This window comes from Macaca mulatta, chromosome 10 (assembly GCF_049350105.2).
Source record: "Macaca mulatta isolate MMU2019108-1 chromosome 10, T2T-MMU8v2.0, whole genome shotgun sequence".
NCBI lineage: Eukaryota > Metazoa > Chordata > Mammalia > Primates > Cercopithecidae > Macaca > Macaca mulatta.
In genome coordinates, this window is record NC_133415.1 from 79,043,824 (window position 1) to 79,062,564 (window position 18,741).

The window sequence follows — 18,741 nt, forward strand, 5'->3', positions numbered from 1 at the left end:
GTCTTGTTCTGTCTCCCAACCTGCTAGGCTGACGCAATCTTGGCTCGCTGCAACCGCCACCTCCTGGGTTCAAATAATCCTCAGCCTCCCCAGTAGCTGAAACTACAGGGCTGCACCACCATGACTGGCTAATTTTTTTTTTTTTTTTGAGATGGAGTTTTGCTGTTGTTGCCCAGGCTGGAGTGCAATGGCACCATCTCGGTTCACTGAGACCTCCGCCTCCTGAGTTCAAGTGATTCTCCTGCCTCAGCCTCCTGAGTAGCTGGGATTTTTGTATTTTTAGTAGAGACGGGGTTTCACCATGTTGGTTAGGCTGGTCTTGAACTCCTGACCTCAGGTGATCTGCCCACTTTGGCCTCCCAAAGTGCTGGGATTACAGGTGTGAGCCACCGCACCCAGCTAATTTTGTATTTTATGTAGACACAGAGTTTCACCACGTTGCCCAGGCTGATCTTAGACTCCTGGGCTCAAGCCATCTGCCCACCTCAGCCTTCCAAAGTGCTGGATTATATGTCTGAGCCACAGTGCCCAGCCCAAAAGCCCCATTTCTGTACCCTGGCATTGGAGCCTTCTTGTTTAGCCTGTAACCTATGTTTTCCACTTGGCTTATCTGATGGTTAATTATATGTATTAACCTGTCTGGGCTGAGAGATGCCCAGATAGCTGGTAAAACATTATTTCTGGGTCTGACTGGGACAGTGTTTGCAGAAGAGATAAGCATTTAAATCAGTAGACAGAAAAGTTCTGCCTTCACCCATGTGAGCAGGCATCATCCAATCCACTGTGGGTCCAGACAGAACAAAAAGGCAGGGTGAAGGCACATCTGCACCCTCTTCTGGAGCGGGGCCATCCATCTTCTCCTGCCCTTGGACATCAGAGCTCCAGGTACTCAGGTCTTCAGACTCAGGCTGAAGGACGCCACCAACTTCCCAGGTTCCCCAGCTTGCAGACGGCATACGGTGGGACTTCTTGGCCTTTAGAATCACGTGAGCTAATTCCTGCAATAAATCCCCTCTTCCATATCTCTCATGTATGCCTCTGTATATCCTGTTGGTTCTGTTTCTCTGGAGAACTCTGGAGAACTAATTCAATTTCCAATCCTCCAGGACCCTGGGGGTTAATCTGAGTTCTTTCCCTTCACATTTCACCTCTCATCAGTGGGCAGCCCCTGTTGGTTTGGTGGAACAAGTGAAGTCATTGAGTACTAACTGAGTACTTCAGTACTAACCGAACTGAGTACTTACTGTGTGGTAGGCACCACATGAGGAGCTGGCATACAGAATTAAATAAACCAGGACCTCTGCTCTGGATGCACTGACAACTAGTGAGGGAGAGAAACAGAAAAACAACTCATTTGCATACATTTCGTTCTAAACGCCGTGATGCACGGAGGGAATGTACTTGCACCAGCCTAGGGACTCAGTGGGGGTTTCAGGAGAGGCCAAGTTGGGACTTTTTGAGCAAGAGTGATCCAGAGGACATTAAGGAGATCCAGGCAGTAGAAATGGTGTTGGCCTTGAAGAGCTTTTGCAGGGAAAACAGAAATGGGCATAGCCACACTCTCCTTGTCCCCAACACCTTTTTTGAAGGGAGCAAGAGGAAGAAGAATCTGAGAAGAAAGAAAAGAAATATAGTCAGAGAAGTAGAAGAACCAGTAGGAAATGCAGTCACAAAGTCAAAAGAAGAGAGATTATCCTGAGAGAACACAGCTGTGCCAAATGCCTCCAGAAAATTCAGTAAGATGCATATGGAAAAGATTCCCCGGATTGTGCAATTTCGAGGGCATGGCTAATTTACCTGGGCAGTTTCAGAGGAATACGGGAATGCAGCCCAGATTGCCTGGGGGTAAAGAGAGGAAGGAAGTCAGGAGGAGGAAACAAAGACTGCACGTGGCTTTTTTGAGAAGCTGAGCTGAGAATGGGAGATGATTGCACGAACTGGGAGGATGTAAACTTTCCAAAGACAAGGGTGGTAGGGCTGAGCATGATGACACATGTCTGTAATCCCAGCACTTTGGGAGGCTGAGGCGGGAGGGTCACTTGAGCCCAGGAGTTTGAGACCAGCCTGGGCAACATAGTGAGACTCCCATCTCTAAGGAAAAAAAAGAAAGGGAGGTCAGCATTGAAATATAGAGGACACCCAAAGGAGGGGTCTTCAGTACTTAAGGCTAGGAAGAGGGGTCCCTCATGGGAAAGTGGGGTTGTGGATAAGGGGAGGTGGGGGATGAGGAAATGCCCCTCTCATGACCAGTTACCAAAAATCAGGAAGCAAGGTTATTTGCTGGGAGTAGGGGAGAATGGTTAAGTAAGGAATTTGGGGTCATTCGAGGGTAAGAGGTTACTTCCATTGGCTGGACTTCAGATCTGCTGGGGCTGCAGAGTGAACTGGGGTGGAGGAGGCAGAAGCAAACCATGCTTCTTTGAACCCCTTGTGCATAGATCCGTGCCCACCAGTGTGCCTTTGTGTCAGACAGATTCCAGAACTGATGTTCTGAGTTCAGGGTGTGTGCATTTAAATGCTCTCTTCTTTTCAAGGGGTGGGGGTTTGCGGGGGAGACAAGGTCTCACTCTGTTGCCCAGGCTGGAGTGGCACTTAATGCCACTGAGTTGTACACTTAAAAGTGGTTAAAAAGGTAAATTTTGGCCAGGCATGGTGGCTCACACCTGTAATCCCAGCACTTTGGGAGGCTAAAGCGGGTGGATCACCTGAGGTCAGGAGTTCGAGACCAGCCTGACCAACATGGTGAAACCCCGTCTCTACTAAAAATACAAAAATTAGCCGGGCATGGTGGCACATGCCTGTAATCCCAGCTACTCAGGAGGCTGAGGCGGGAGAATCGCCTGAACCCAGGAGGCAGAGGTTGCGGTGAGCCAAGATCATGCCATTGCACTCTAGCCTGGGCAACAAGAGCAAAACTCTGTCTCAAAAAAAAAAAAAAGTAAATTTTATTATACATATATTTTATCACAATGAAAAAAGAAATGAAATATTGAAGCATGCTACAACGTAGTTGAAGCTTGAAAATGTGGTAAGTTAAAGAAGCCAGTCACAAAAGACCACATATTATTATATAATTCCATTTATACTAAATGTTCAGAATAGTCAAATCCATAGAAAGAGTGAAGATTAGTGGTTGCCGGAGGCTGGGGGAAGAGGAGAAATAGGAAATGACTGCTAATAGATACGGAGTTTCTTTTGGGAGTGATAAAAATGTTCTAAAATTAGTGGTAATGGTTGTACAGCTTTGTGAACATACTGGAAAACCACCGAATTGTATACTTTACAATTGTTTACTTTTTTTGTTTGTTTGTTTTTGACACTGAGTCTTGCTCTGTTGCCCAGGTTGGTGTGCAGTGGTGTGATTTCAGCTCACTGCAACTTCAGCCTCCCGAGTTCAAGCGATTCTCCTGCCTCAGCCTCCCAAGTAGCTGGGACTACACGTGTGTGTCACCAAGCCCGGCTAATTTTTGTAGTTTTAGTAGAGACGGGGTTTCACTATGTTGACCAAGCTGGTCTCCAACTCCTGACCTCAAGTGATTCACCTGCATCGGCCTCCCAGAGTGCTAGGATGATAGGTGTGAGCCACCAGGCCTGGCCACAATTGTTTACTTTAAAGGATATACTCTAAAATGTATACCTTAAAATGGAGTATTATGGTACATGAATTATATTTCAAAATAAATAAATAAATAAAAGCAAGCCTGGGGGCGAAGTGGGGAGAAGGCTACATGGTATACATGCCTATCTCATAGATCATTCAGCTATTCCCTGATTGATGGATGTTTGGGTTGTTTTCAGGTTTTTTGTTTTTGTATTGCTACTTGAAACAATGCTTCAATGCGCATCATTGAACACGCACACACACACACATGCACACACACGCACACACCCATGTCATTTCAGGCAGGTCTTGGTCCTGCCATGCAGCCCCAGATCTGTTATGTCTTAGTATGAGACAGATTTAGAAAGTGTGAATTCTGCTGAAATCAAGAGATGGTGCAGGCCAGGAGCGGTGGTTCACTCCTATAATCCCAGCACTTTGGGAGGCCAAGGCAGGTGGATCACTTGAGGCCAGGAGTTTGAGACCAGCCTGGCCAACATGGTGAAACTCTGTCTCTACTAAAAATACAAAAATTAGTGGGGGGTGGTGGCAAACATTTCTAATCCCAGCTATTTGGGAGGCTGAGGCAGGAGAATTGCTTGAGCCGAGATTGCACCACTGTACTCCAGCCTGGGCAACAGAGCAAGACTCCATCTCAAAATATATAAATAAATAAATAATAAATAAATAAATAAATAAAAATGGCTTTTACAGATGAACATTTGCCATCAATCTGATGACAAGAAAGACTAACTTTGAACCCCAATTAAGCAAAATCTTATTTTCCCCACCCCCCAAATTCTATTATTTTCATTAGTAGACCAGTATTATAAAACTATTATGCTCAATTATTATTATATTTTGAATTTCATCAATAAGAAATCTGTGGAAATTTGTTTTCTATCACTATGTAAGTACTGTCACTTTTCTTTTTTTTCTTTTCTTTTTTTTTTTTGAGACGGAGTCTCGCTCTGTTACCCAGGCTGGACTGCAGTGGCCGGATCTCAGCTCACTGCAAGCTCCGCCTCCCGGGTTTACACCATTCTCCTGCCTCAGCCTCCCGAGTAGCTGGGACTACAGGCGCTCGCCACCTCGCCCGGCTAGATTTTTGTATTTTTTAGTAGAGACGGGGTTTCACCGTGTTAGCCAGGATGGTCTCGATCTCCTGACCTCGTGATCCGCCTGTCTCGGCCTCCCAAAGTGCTGGGATTACAGGCTTGAGCCACCGCGCCCAGCCACTTTTCTTTTTTTTTGAGACAGAGTTTCACTCTTGTTGTCCAGGCTGGAGTGCAATGGCCCGATCTCAGCTCACTGCAACCTCCTCCTTCCGGGTTCAACTGATTCTCCTGCCTCAGTCTCCCAAGTAGCTGGGACTACAGGCATTAACCACCATGCCCAGCTAATTTTGTATTTTTAGTACAGACGGGGTTCACCATGTTGGTCAGGCTAGTCTTTGTTTTTTTTTTTTTTTTTGAGACAGAGTCTCACTCTGTCGCCCAGGCTGGAGTGCAGTGGCCAGATCTCAGCTCACTGCAAGCTCTGCCTCCCGGGTTTACACCATTCTCCTGCCTCAGCCTCCCTAGTAGCTGGGACTACAGGCGCCCACCACCTCGCCTGGCTAGTTTTTTTTTTTTTTTTTTTTTTTTCAGTAGAGACGGGGTTTCACCATGTTAGCCAGGATGGTCTCGATCTCCTGACCTCGTGATCCGCCCGTCTCGGCCTCGCAAAGTGCTGGGATTACAGGCTTGAGCCACTGCGCCCAGCCCTGGTCAGGCTGGTCTTGAACTCCTGACCTCAAGTGATCCACCCACCTCGGCCTCCCAAAGTGCTGGGATTATAGGCGTGAGCCACCACGCCCGGCCCCTATCATTATATAAGTACCGTACCTATTTAATGTCATCAATTTTACCTCTTGGCCCACAAAACCGAAAACATTTATTATCTAGCTCTTTCCAGAAAAAGTTTGCCCCAGGTCTAGACTCCAGAGAGATGTTGAAAATAACATTGAAAAGTACTGTATGAAGATGGAATAGCCCCAAGCTACAATTACCTCTCAAAAATAACACAGCCTGGAAATGACTGAAATTTCAATCAAATTAACCAGGTCATGAAAGCTTCTTGATATATTCTGCTGATTTAGTTTAGAGAAGTTAAAGGAGGAGGAAAAAATCCTTGTTTGTATGAGCTGTAATAGAAAGGAAGATGAATGGAAAATAAAAGGAAAAGGAACTGAACAGGAAAATTTTGATGTATTTTTAAAATTGATAATGGTAAAAATAATTATATAAAAATAATGACATCGAACACCTACATATTCATGCACTGAATAAGCACTTTATATACATTTAATCCTTGTAACATCTTGAAAGACAGAAGTCAGAGCTATCTGCTGATACCAAAGCCAGTTTGTCAGCAGTAAAATCTCCAAAAAAAAAAAAAAAAAAAAAGAAGAAAAAGAAGCCTGAGAATACAGATTAAGGGCCTTGAATGCTACACTGGGAAAGGTTTATTCTTTCTTTATTTAGCTATTAAACATTTATTTATTTATTTATTCAGAGATGGGGTCTCCCCATGTTGCCTAGTGTGGTCTCAAACTCCTGGCAAAGGCAATCCTCTTGCCTTGGTCTCCCAAAATGCTGGGATTACAGGCTCGAACTACTGTGCCTGGTCTCCAATTATCCTTTTGACTGGGAGACCCTGAAGGATTTTCAGAAAGGGTGTGAGATTATCAGTTCTGTGCTCTGGGATGATAACAAGGATAGTTTCAGGAGATTCGTGTTGAGTCCAACAGGCCAGAGAGAAACTTTTTCGACGGTTAACAGTCCAAGAAAGAGCCAGTGAGGGTCAGTACCTGTGTTGGATGAGAAGAGAATTTCACAAATACTTCCCAGCTTGACCATAGGTGACAGAGTGGACATGTAGGCTGGGGGGGCAAGGACTCAAAGACCAGTTCGAAGTTTCTGGTAGCAAAATGAGAGAACTCAGATAAGAAACCAGTTTATCTGGAGAGAGAATAATGTGTCAATAGTGGAGATTATTTGCAATTCCTGGAGAATATTCAGGGCAGGTTGTTCGAGGGACAATTGGAAATGTGTTTACAAGTTCAGAAAGATGTCTGTCTTGTCTAGAGAGAGGTTTGGGAACCACGAGGAGATGGCTGACCTTCAGAGGCGGTGAGAGGAGAGGGCAGGGGAGAAAGAAGATATGAGGGAAAACTAACATTTCTAGACTGGAATCTGAGAAACTCACATCACTGGGAGGGAAGGGAGGGTGTATGGATAGTTAGCGAGAAACAGTGGTATTATCACAAGAATAGAGTTTCAAGTGAGAAGTCAATGGACTGTTACAGAGCCATCAAAGAAGAAAAGGACTGTAAACCTGTAATTGGTTTTGGCAATTAGAAGGTCACAGATGACAACTGATAAAACAGGGAGGGACAGTGCCTGAGGGGTGACGGCGGGGGAAGTTGGGGAGAGGAAGGGAAGCAGGACGGCTGGGGAGACTGGGACAGTGGAAGGTTTTTCAGGATAGAGAAAAATGGTAAATGCCAAGAGAGGGAGAGGGAGACACTGAAGATTCCACAGTTCATGGAATAACAATGGGAGGGGATAGACTTAAGAGCTCAGGGGGTCTTGACCCTGGAACTTCCCTTCCCTTCTAATCAGAAGACTCCACATTCCTTACTAAGCAGAACACATCATATTTAAAAAAAAAAAAAGGTTGGCTGGAGTACGCTGTATGCTCTCACTGGTGTAGAATGATGGTTACGGGGCAATGCGTGAGTTTTTCTCTGGGTGCTGGTCACAGCATCTTTGTTTTTTGTTTTTTTTTTTTGAGAGAGTCTTGCTCTGTCGCCCAGGCTGGAGTGCAGTGGCGCGATCTCGGCTCACTGCAAGCTCCGTCTCCCGGGTTCACACCATTCTCCTGCCTCAGCCTCCCGAGTAGCTGGGATTACAGGCGCCCGCCACCACGCCCGGCTAGTTTTTTTTTTTTTTGTATTTTTAGTAGAGACGGGGTTTCACTGCGTTAGCCAGGATAGTCTTGATCTCCTGACCTCATGATCCGCCTGCCTCGGCCTCCCAAAGTGCTGGGATTACAGGCTTGAGCCACCGTGCCCGGCCGCATCTTTGTTTTTTATTTTCTCCATCTTCCATGGGGATCAAAACATTCGACATTCCAGTGTATATCGAATTTTGCAATCCAACACTTTTTTTTCCCTACTTAGTGAATCCCAGTAGGAATTGTGAACTTCAAATATCTGAGACAGGTCTCAGTCGATTTAGAAAGTTCATTTTGCCAAGGTTAAGGATGCGCGCCTGTGACACAGCCTCAGGAGGTCCTGACGACATGTGTCCAAGGTGGTCGGGGCACAACTTGGTTTTATGCATTTTAGGGAGACATGAGACATCAATCAATATATGTAAAATGTACATTGTTTCCATCCAGAAAGGTGGGAAAGGTGGAGAGCGGGCTACTAGGTCATCGATAGACAAAGGACAAATGGTTGCATTCTTTTGAGTTTCTGATTAGCCTTCCATGGAATCAAAGAAAGCAATCAGATAAACATTTGTCTCACGTGAGCAGAGGGATGACTTTGAGTTCTGTCTGTCCTTTTTCCACAAGGAATCTCCTTGTGGACAGATTATAAGGGAGGTATGTAGCTTTTCTACCTTTGTAGCCATCTTATTTAGGAATAGAATGGAGGCTGGGTGCGGTGTCTCATGCCTGTAATCCCAGCACTTTGGGAGGCTGAGGCGGGTGGATCACCTGAGGTTGGGAGTTCGAGACCAGCCTGACCAACATGGAGAAGCCCGTCTCTACTAAATACACAAAATTAGCTGGGCGTGGTGGCGCATGCCTGTAATCCCAGCTACTCGGGAGGCTGAGTCAGGAGATTTAGGCTGAACCCAGGAGGCAGAGGTTGCGGTGAGCCAGGATCACGCCATTGCACTCCAGCCTGGGCAACAAGAGCGAAACTCTGTCTCAAAAAACAAACAAACAAACAAACAAACAAACAAACAACCCAAAAGCCAGAATGGGAGGCAGGTTTGCCCTTCAGAATTCCCAGCTTGACTTTTCCCTTTGGCTTAGTGGTTTTGGGGTCCTGAGATTTATTTTTCCTTCACAGAATCAAGCCAACTCTTATATTTAAAAAAAAAAAAAATACTGTTATTAGGCCAGGCGCGGTGGCTCATGCCTGTAATCTCAACATTTTGGAAGGCTGAGGTGGCAGGATTGCCTGAGTCCGGGAGTCCAGGAGTTCGAGACCAGCCTGGGCAACATAGCAAGACCCCCTTCTCTACAAAAAATAAAAATTAGCCGGACCTGGTGGTGTGCTCCTGTCATCCCAGCTACTTAGGAGGCCAAGGTTGGGGGAATCCCTTGAACCTGGAAGGTTGATGCTGCAGCCTTGATTGTGCCATTGCACTCCAGCCTGGGTGACAGAGTGAGACTTTGTCTCTAAAAAATTAAATATAAGAAAATAAAGGCCGGGCGCGGTGGCTCAAGCCTGTAATCCCAGCACTTTGGGAGGCCGAGACGGGCGGATCACGAGTTCAGGAGATCGAGACCATCCTGGCTAACACGGTGAAACCCCGTCTCTACTAAAATACAAAAAAAATTAGCCGGGCGAGGTGGCGGGCGCCTGTACTCCCAGCTACTCGGGAGGCTGAGGCAGGAGAATGGCGTGAACCCGGGAGGTGGAGCTTGCAGTGAGCTGAGATCCGGCCATTGCACTCCAGCCTGGGCAACAGAGCTAGACTCCGTCTCAAAAAAAAAAAAAAAAAAAAAAAAAAAGAAAATAAAAATGCAGTTATTAGATAAATAAATGGGAAGACACATTATTGTCAAGACACAGACCACACTTGCCTATTTCATAAAATTCCTTTAGTTGCTGCTTCCCCAACTGCATTGACATGTGTGATGTCAGTTTCCAAAACTGTGTAAAACACATAAATAATTCTGATTATAAAATCAATTTCTCTCCATATGAGGTCAGACACCGTCTACAATTCTGTTTCTCAAGAGCTGCCCGGCAACTGGTAAATTATAATTCAGTTAGTAAAGCAACCATGACAGTGGTTTCAAGATGGAAAGTGTTAAGAAAGTACAAATTATTAGAACTTAAAAAAAAATGTATTCAGATTTCAGCAGTGGCTCCATACATGTGGTCCTCAGACCAGCAGCAACAGCATCACCTGGGAACTTGCCAGAAATGCAGATTCTGGAGCCTCAGGCCAGACCTCCAGCCTCAGCAACTCTGGGGGTGGGGCCCAGCCATCTGCATTTTAATGAAGTCCTCAAAGTGAAGCTGCCCAGCTCTGAAGACCGAGGGCCAGGGATTTAGATTTGGCCTTTCTGCTTAGCGGTCCGAGAACCTCACCCGGGGGCATCACCTGGGGACAATTTATAAGTGCAGACTTTCGGGCTGCACCCTAGAGCCACTGAATGTGAACCTGCCCCTAGCCTAACACGACTCCCAGGGAATTCAAGTCTGAAAAGCCTTGGTTTGTATTACCATCTCTGCATGAGGTAAGGAGAACGTCTTCTCCAGTTAAGTTAAAATACCTGGCTACTTAAGTGGAAAAGCGGTGAAATTGTTTTAAAACATCCAACCCACTAAGCCGAATACACCACAAACTGCCTGATTATCATGCTCGAGCAATGACAGGGCTCGGTGACAGGCGGTGTAAAAAGGGGGGACCTGGACCAGGACCCTCAGGGACCAGCGCTCTGCTTGCCACGTGGGTGCCCCCGGAGCAGGTGTGACTGATGGGAAGGGTCGCGAAGGGGGGCGTTGTTTCCGCGCAAGGGAGGGAAATGAAAGGAACGGGAAGGGGACGGCTGGGTGCGAGGCCCGAGATGTTCCGGGGAGCGCTGCCGGGTGCCAGGGGGCAGCCCCTCCCGGGGGGAAGGCCCGAGGCTAGGGGTCGGGGGCGGGGAGGGAGGTGGGCCCCAGACCGGCGCGGGGGCGGGCGGCTCCGCTGCTCCCCGCCCCCGACCCGCCCCTCCACGGCGCCATTTTGCAGGCGGCTGTCGCGGGGACCGGAGGCGGCGGTGGCAGCGGGCACTGCGGCGCCGAGGCGCGGCGGCAGGACGGGAACCACGCGAGCTGCAGCCAGGTGAGAGCCGGGCCGCCGCGCCCCCTGCCCGGCCCGCGGGCCGCACCTGCCGGCCGGGCCGCGAGGTGTCCGCCGCGCCCACGAGGCCGGCCCCCGCGCGCTGTCACCCACCGGCCCCGCGGCGCGGCCTGCGCGCCCCCACCCCGACCCGTCTCCCGGGACCCCGCGCCCGCCGGCCAGCCTGGACCCGGGGTCCAAGATGCCCGGCGGCCCTCAGTTCCTGCCGCCCCGCCGGCCGGGCCGGGCCCCCGGGGTACCCACCCCTGCCTGCCGCGGGAGCCACAGCGCGCTCGGGCCCTCAGGCCGCGCAGCGGGGAGGCAAATGGGGCGCCCCCAGAACCCCACTGGCTGCCGCCGCCTCTTCCCGGGCTCTGCGTCCGCGCGTCCTGGGGTCGCTTCCCTCGCCCCTCCCCAGGTGGTGCGCACGGGTATCGTCTCGCTCCCTGGAATTCAGGGGCATCAGGAGGGGCGGCAAGAGGGTGCCTTTTACATTCTTGCTTTCTTCCCTTCTACAAAGACTGCGCGAAGTAATTTTAGAAGCAGCTCCTCCGACCTCGGGGTCTTTCTGGCCTGTTCCCCGGGGGTCGCGAGTCCCCCTCCTTGCCACCTTTAGGGGGAAAAAAATGACATTTCAAGTGTGACTACTTTAAGGCGCAGGATTTTCTCCTTCGTCTGGTCCTAGATGCCTCCCCTTGGATGGGTGGCTGATAGGATGTCGGCCTGCAGGCTGGGGGTTTAAGCGTGACTGATGGGAAATTATGGATTGTCAGGGCAAAGGGTAAATGAGGGCAACTGCAGGTGGAAGAAAGTCACCCATAAGGGCTTTCTGGGTCTGCAGCGTTTGTGGTAGGTGCTACTTCTATTCTTGCAGAGCTGGGAGACGGGCGGGGGAAGATGCAGTCCCTGCTGACAATTGGGTCATCTGCGCGCAGAGAAGGCCCCGGGATGTGCGAGGACATGGGACCGGGAGTCCGGAGGCAGTCTGGTTTGAGCTGTCACTAATTGGCCATGTGACCTCCCTCAGCCGGCTTCCTCCTCTCTGAAGCAAAAGGCTGGAATCGGGGTGGCTGGAGCATTTTTATTTTATGTTTTTGTATTTGAATGCTGTTGGGTTTGGGCCTCACCATTTCTGGTTGTCTGCACCTGCCTTTTAACCGATGCAGGTCACGTTGCCTGCCTCTCCTGAAGGTGTTTGAACCTGATGAGATTTATAAAGGACCCTTTCAGCTAAAAAAATCAGAATTCTGTGCTGGGTTATGGTTGGCTCTATCAGGGTCACTTATGAATGTATTACTACTGTTCTCTTTTCATTCATTCCCCAATTTAATAGCTTTTGGGCACCGGTGGGTGTGCCCAGTGTAAGCTCTTATGGCACACCTGCTAGTTAAAGGGAGGCAGCGGGTGTGTCCAGCCTGTTCCATGTGACATGCTAAGCATGAGCTATCTGCTTTCTAGGCTATTTCTTTTGCCAAAATGGCAACCAGCTTCTTTCTTTTAATACCAAGGCATTTCTCTTTTGGTTTCTTTGCTTAGAGTGGAAGGTGATTTTTTTAAGAAAATAGGGATTTCAGGAACTTTTTATGTTGACAGTTTTTTAGATGGTTGCCTGGCAGTTGTATTCTCTGACTGTGGTACGGTCAATTAAGTCAATTACGTTTAAACATCTGTTGACATGTTTAAAAAATGCCTATTAAGGTACCTGGGCCGGGTGTTGTGGTTCACACCTGTAATCCCAGCACTTTGGGAGGCTGAGGTGGGAGGATTGTTTGAGGCCAGGAGTTCAAGACCAGCCTAGGCAACATAGCAAGACTCCTGTTTCTGTATTAAAAAAAAAAAAAAAAAAAGCTGAGTGTGGTGGCCAGCTTAAAAAAAACCAGTACCTGGCTAGAAAAATGTAGATGGTTTCGCTAGGTTTCATGCCATACTATCTATCTCATTTATGGAGCAAAGTCTAGTCTATGTAGCATTGCAGAAATGAGTCATGTGTCCCAGGGGCAGGCAAGCACATGTAGCCACCCATTGAGTAGTCTGTCCATCTGTGTCTGCCCATCTATCCATCCACTTGGTGACCAGGTGCTGTTGAACAAATCGTTGTTGAATAAACTGTGTCTTTTGCCCTCACAGAGCCTAAGGTCTAGTTTGTGGGGTGTCTGAAATCCCTAATTGCCTACTGTTGTCATCTTCAGTGTCTCTAAAGACAAACCAGGGATCTGTTTGGAGACCTATTTTCTGGTACCACTGGTAGCTTGAGGAATTTTCCCATTTTGGTTAAGGTAATTAAAAGCAGTAGGCTGGGGCTGGGCGTGGTGGCTCATGCCTGGAGGCTCATGCCTGGAATCCCAGCACTTTGGGAGACTGAGGCGGGCAGATCGCTTGAGCTCAGGAGTTCGAGACCAGCCTGGCCACCATGGTGAAACCTCGTCTCTACTAAAAATACAAAAATTAGCCGGGCACGGTGGTGCATGCCTGTAATTCCTGCTGTACAGGAGGCTGAGGCAGGAGAATCGCTTGAACCTGGGAGGTGGAGTTTGCAGTTAGTCGAGATCGTGCCACTGCACTCCAGCCCAGGCGACAGAGTGAGACTGTCTCCTAAAAAAAAAAAAAAAAAAAAGGGGCCGGGCGCGGTGGCTCAAGCCTGTAATCCCAGCACTTTGGGAGGCCGAGACGGGCGGATCACGAGGTCAGGAGATCGAGACCATCCTGGCTAATATGGTGAAACCCCGTCTCTACTAAAAATACAAAAAACTAGCCGGGCGAGGTGGTGGGCGCCTGTAGTCCCAGCTACTCGGGAGGCTGAGGCAGGAGAATGGCGTAAACCCGGGAGGCGGAGCTTGCAGTGAGCTGAGATCCGGCCACTGCACTCCAGCCTGGGCGACAAAGCGAGACTCCGTCTCCAAAAAAAAAAAAAAAAAAAAAAAAGGTCAACAGTAATAATTTGAAATTATATGGTGCTTTGTACATGTACATTGAAGCTTTTTAAAAACGTATTTATATTTAATCCTCTTAGGCTTTTTAAATTTAAACATCTTACAGTCCTTCCTGACCTGTTTCCTGGCCTTGCCCATAAAACTCTCACACACCAGTCTATTGGTTCTGAGTGCCCAGTAACCTCATTAATTCATTTTCATGCCCTGCTGTTCCTCCAGTTGTTCTCTGGGCTTCCTTTTATTCTTTCGGTAGGGAACCATCCTCCTCCAGGTTAAGCTGTGCGTTGCAGCCTCTGGGTTGAAACGAGCCCTTTGTGTGCTATGCCGTTCTTCTCATTTTCTCTCTGGCTTTGCTATTTTGAACCTGTTATTTTGTCACAGGTTCTAGGTTGTTGGCTCTCCTGTAATTGAGGTCTGCTTTCAGCTTCACCTTTCATAGGCCTTTCATACATTTATTACATTGTTTGAGTGCCTAATCTGTGCTGGGTAATATTCTTGGTGCTTGGGATGCTGCAGGGAGATTCCCAGCCCACATGGAGCCCACACTGTAGGGAGCTGGACAGTGAGAGCTGGTGCTGTGAAGAGGAATCTGGCAAGGCTTGGGGGATTAAGTATGGGGATGGGAGTTGATATTTTGGGAAGGGTAGACAGGGAGGAAGGTATATTAGTCTGCTAACACTGCCACAACAAAAATAGCACAGTGTGGGTGGCTTAAACAACAGAAATTTATTTCTTACAATTCTGGAGTCTGGGAAGTCCAAGGTCAAGGTTCTGGCCTATTTAGTTTCTGGTGAGGGCTTTCTTCCTGGCTTGTAGGTGGCCGTCTTCTTGATGAGTCCTCACATGGCCTTTTCTTGGTGCCATTTATCTCTTTCTGTTCAAGCACTGTTGGTCACACCTGTAATCCCAGCACTTCGGGAGGCTGAGGCAGGAGGATCACTTGAGACCAGTCTAGGCAACATAGTGAGATTCTGTCTCTACAAAAAAAAAAAAAAAAAAATTCGCTGGACGTGGTGGTGTGTGCCTGCAGTCCCAACTACTCAGGAGGCTAAGGTGGGAGGATTGTTTGAGCCCAGGAGGTTGAGGCTGCAGTGAGCCATAATTGCGCCACTGCACACCAGCCTGGGTGACAAAGCTAGACTTTGTTTAAAAAAATAAAGTTTTCCTGTTGGATCAGGGCCCCATCCTTAAGAACTCATTTAAATTCGGTTACCTCCTAAAGCTTCTATCTCTAAATACAGCCACATTGTGGGGGTACGGCTTCAACATAATGAATTCTTTCAGTGGTGGTGGGGGATACAGTTGAGTTCATAGCAGAGGGCTTGAGTCATCTTTGACTAAAGATGTGAAGGGAGTGAGGCATGTGGAGATCTGGGAGAAAGATCATTCTGAGGGGAGGAAACAGCAGATGCAAAGGCCCTGAGAAGGGAGGAGGGGATAATTTGGTCTGGAGGTCAGAGAACCCATGGGGGTCAGATCACATAAGGCCATGCGGACCACTGTAAGCCCTGCAGATTTTACCTTGAGGGTGGTAGGAGCCATTGGAGGGTTTTGGAGTAAAGAAGGGAGGTGGACTGATGTAGTTTTTGGCAAGCACACTCTAGGCACTGCTGTGTGAGAGAGACTGAAGTCAGGACAGCAAGGAGACCAGCCAGATGGCCAGTGCAGGGCTGAGGGGAGACTAGTGAGATTTCAAGGTGAGGTTGAGATTTGCTAATGAACCAGAAAGAAAATTGAGGAGGCAGCCGAGGTTCTGGTCTTAGTACCTAGAAAGAAAGTGGCCATTAACTGAGATGCTGGAGGAGCCAGTTTAGGCCATGTTAAGTTGTAATGCCAACCCGACATACCCAAATGCAGCAGAAAAGCAAGGGTGGAGATTTTTGGGGGAGGTCATCTTCAATGGAAATCTAAATCTTGGGGGCTTCTCATTGTCCTTTGTCCCAGTTTTCAACTTTGACCTCAGGTGACCTCAGCTAAGTCCGTGACCTCAGATTTAGGTGTCTCTGAGGCCCTCTATGGAAATTCCATCCTTAAAGGAGAGTGGCTTTCTCTGGTGAGTGATCAGGAAAATCTTCACTCATGAGTTTTTTTTTTTTTTTTTTGAGACAGAATCTTGCTCTGTTGCCCAGGCTGGAGTGCAGTGGTGCCTGGCTCACCGCAACCTCCGCCTCATGGGTTCAAGTGATTCTCCTGCCTCAGCCTCCCAAGTAGCTGGGATTACGGGTGCATACCACCACACCCGGCTAATTTTTGTATTTTTAGTAGAGATGGAATTTCACCATGTTGGCCAGCTGGTCTCGAACTCCTGACCTTGTGATCCGCCCACCTCGACCTCCCAAAGCGCTGAGATTACAGGCGTGAGCCACCGCGCCTGGCCCACTCATGAGTTTTGCCCAAAGCAGCTGATGGCTCAGGCTTCCTTCCCAAAGGCATCATCTCACTGAGCACCTGGTGGAGGTCATCCATGTCTGTGTGTAACTCTTACAGAGTTGAATCCTTCCATCTTCTAAGTTGAATGGAAGTGCAGTTTGATAAGGGTCACTTCTCTGTTGGACCTTCTCCAAGCAATAGAAGGGACCCTAGAAAGACAAGAGAGCCCCATGTGATAGGACCAAGGAAACAGTGATAGTGCCCATAGGTATCGATTATGTATTGGGCACTTGAAGTTATTATTGCTAGTCCTAGCAACTGGCAGGCACGGTGGCTTCTGGTCCTTCATTTATTGATGAAGGCTTGGGTACCTTCTGTAAGTTAATTCCTGAGTCTTGAATTCTGTTCCATGAAACTACTGTAGAACACTATTCCCAGCTCTCATCTGAAACTCAGGGTTTCTAAGTTCCTGTTAGTGTAGAAGAGGGCAGAGAAGCCAGTGTCAGTTGAGTGCCAGGGAGCTCTGCCCAGCACTCCTGTGTTCTCTCACGCGATCAGTCTCTGCAGCCCTGTGGGATGGGAATTAATCGCTTTTCATCCTTCAGCTGAGGATGCTGAGGTGTGGCAGGAGGGCAGCTCCTTACCTAGGGTCTTAGCGCTGCTAAGTAGAGTCAGGATTTGACCCTAGGCCGGTCAGTTGCCAAGCTCGAAGTTAGACTCAAATCATGCTGTGCTTCTGTGTTCCAGGATGACTTTTGGGGACTTGGGATAGAAAGTAGGGTTAGGCTAGAGAAGGTGGGAATGACATTCCAGATTGAGGGATCAGTGTGAGCGAAGGGCGAAACGGGAGAGGCATATGCCTGGGAGAGGGTAACTGAGTTAGGACAGTTGGAAGGATGTGATGGGGGTCAGGTGGAGAGGTCCTTTGATACTATATTACGGGGCTTGAATCCTTGTCTGGAAAGCCACGGGGAGATTCCCAGAAGGGGAGTGACTTGTTCAGATGTGCATTTTAGAAAATTTTGGGGTGGAGTAAAGGGTGCACTGGGAGGAGGCTGAGGCTGAGTTGGAACAGGATCATCTCCTCTCTCTCGCTCCTGCCTTGTTTGCCTGTGGTTCATTCCTGGCTACAGTGTTTGCCTTTATGTACCCTAGCTTGGATTCCTTCTGTCAATTCCCCTGTTTGTTCCTGTAGGAATCTTCTATCCACCACCTCAACGCTCACACATTTTCCCCCCACCACTGGCTTTGTTTTGTTCAAGTGAATGTATATACATACCCCCACCTCCATTTAATTAAATTTGAATAGGCTTTTTCATTCTGGACCATCATTTCATCTCAGAGTTCTTGGCTTTGTGACTGAGGGTCTTCTCCACCCTGCTTCAGACCAAAAGCACTGCTATGTCCTTGGTCTTCATGGAGGAAACACAATTTCTTTTTTTTATTTTTTTGAGACGGAGTTTTGCTCTTGTTGCCCAGGCTGGAGTGCAATGGTGCGATCACAGCTCACTGCAGGCTCCACCTCCTGGGTTCAAGTGATTCTCCTGCCTCAGCCTCCCAAGTAGTTGGGGTTACAGTCACCTGCAACCACACCCGGCTAATTTTTGTATTTTTTTTTTTTTTGAGACGGAGTCTCACTGTGTTGCCCTGGCTGGAGTGCAGTGGTGCGATCTCGGCTCACTGCAACCTCCGCCTCGCAGGTTCAAGCAGTTCTTCTGCCTCAGCCTCCTGAGTAGGTATGCCTGACTAATTTGCATATTTTTGGTAGAGATGGGGTTTCACCATATTGTCTAGGCTGGTCTCGAACTCCTGACCTTGTGTGATCCACCTGCCTCAGCCTCCCAAAGTGCTAAGATTACAGGCGTGAGCCAGCGTACCTGGCCAACACAATTTCTTATACATTCTCCTTTAGATGGGATTTCAGCCTCAAATTTGGTTTAGCTTTATTGACTCCTCTCCAGGGCTGGCTAAAAATCATTTGCTGTCTCCAAAGGCAAATCACCTAGCTGGGGGCTAACTACAACACCTTCGTCGCCAAACATGGATCTCATTCTGAAGATCTAGGGTGGGCCCCGAAAATGTGCATTTCTCACAAGTTCTCAGGTGACAGGGATGCTGCTGGTGGAGGAATCACCAGCATCTGGTTTTGTAAATAAGCTTTAATTGCAACACAGCCAAGCTCACTCAAGAGACGATGTAACTCTGGCCCTTTATAGACCCTTCACAGAAAACATTTGGTGATCGTTGCTTCACAGTAAGGTATATGTGATCAGTGCTGAGAATTTTCTATTGAATTCGTATATCTGTATCTATATATTTTTTGAGACAGGGTCTCACTCTGTCACGCAGGCTGGAGTGCAGTGGTGAGATCTCTGCTCACTGGCAGCTTCTGCTCCCTGGGCTCAGGAGATCCTCCCACTTCAGCCTCTTGAGTAGCTGGGACTACAGGCATGCACCACTACACCCAACTAATTGTATTTTTTCTAGAGACAGGGTTTCACCATGTTTTTAGAGGTGGGGGTCTCCTGTGTTGCCCAGGATGGTCTCGAACTCTTGAGTTCAAGCCTCCTAAAGTTCTGGGGTTACAGCCATGAGCCACTGTGCCTAGCCCAAGTTCATATATTTGTTATCAAGAGCTTCTTTGATATTTGTATTTATAGACATTGCTTCACAAATTTTTCCGCAGATGCATGATATGGGGGAATGTATGCGTATTTAAAAG

General features: G+C 48.1%; 1 protein-coding gene across 7 annotated transcripts in view; it reads left to right on the forward strand.

Annotated features, from left to right (window-relative positions):
• Nucleotides 1–10,617: 10,617 nt before the first annotated feature.
• SLC23A2 (solute carrier family 23 member 2) overlaps nt 10,618–18,741 on the forward strand; it is a 150,092-nt gene continuing 141,968 nt past the window's right edge. For 6 of the 7 annotated variants that reach the window (XM_028827430.2, XM_077948953.1, XM_077948952.1 and 3 more), the window contains exon 1: nt 10,618–10,722. The gene's annotated coding sequence lies outside the window, so the exon portion shown is untranslated. 7 annotated transcript variants of the gene reach the window in all.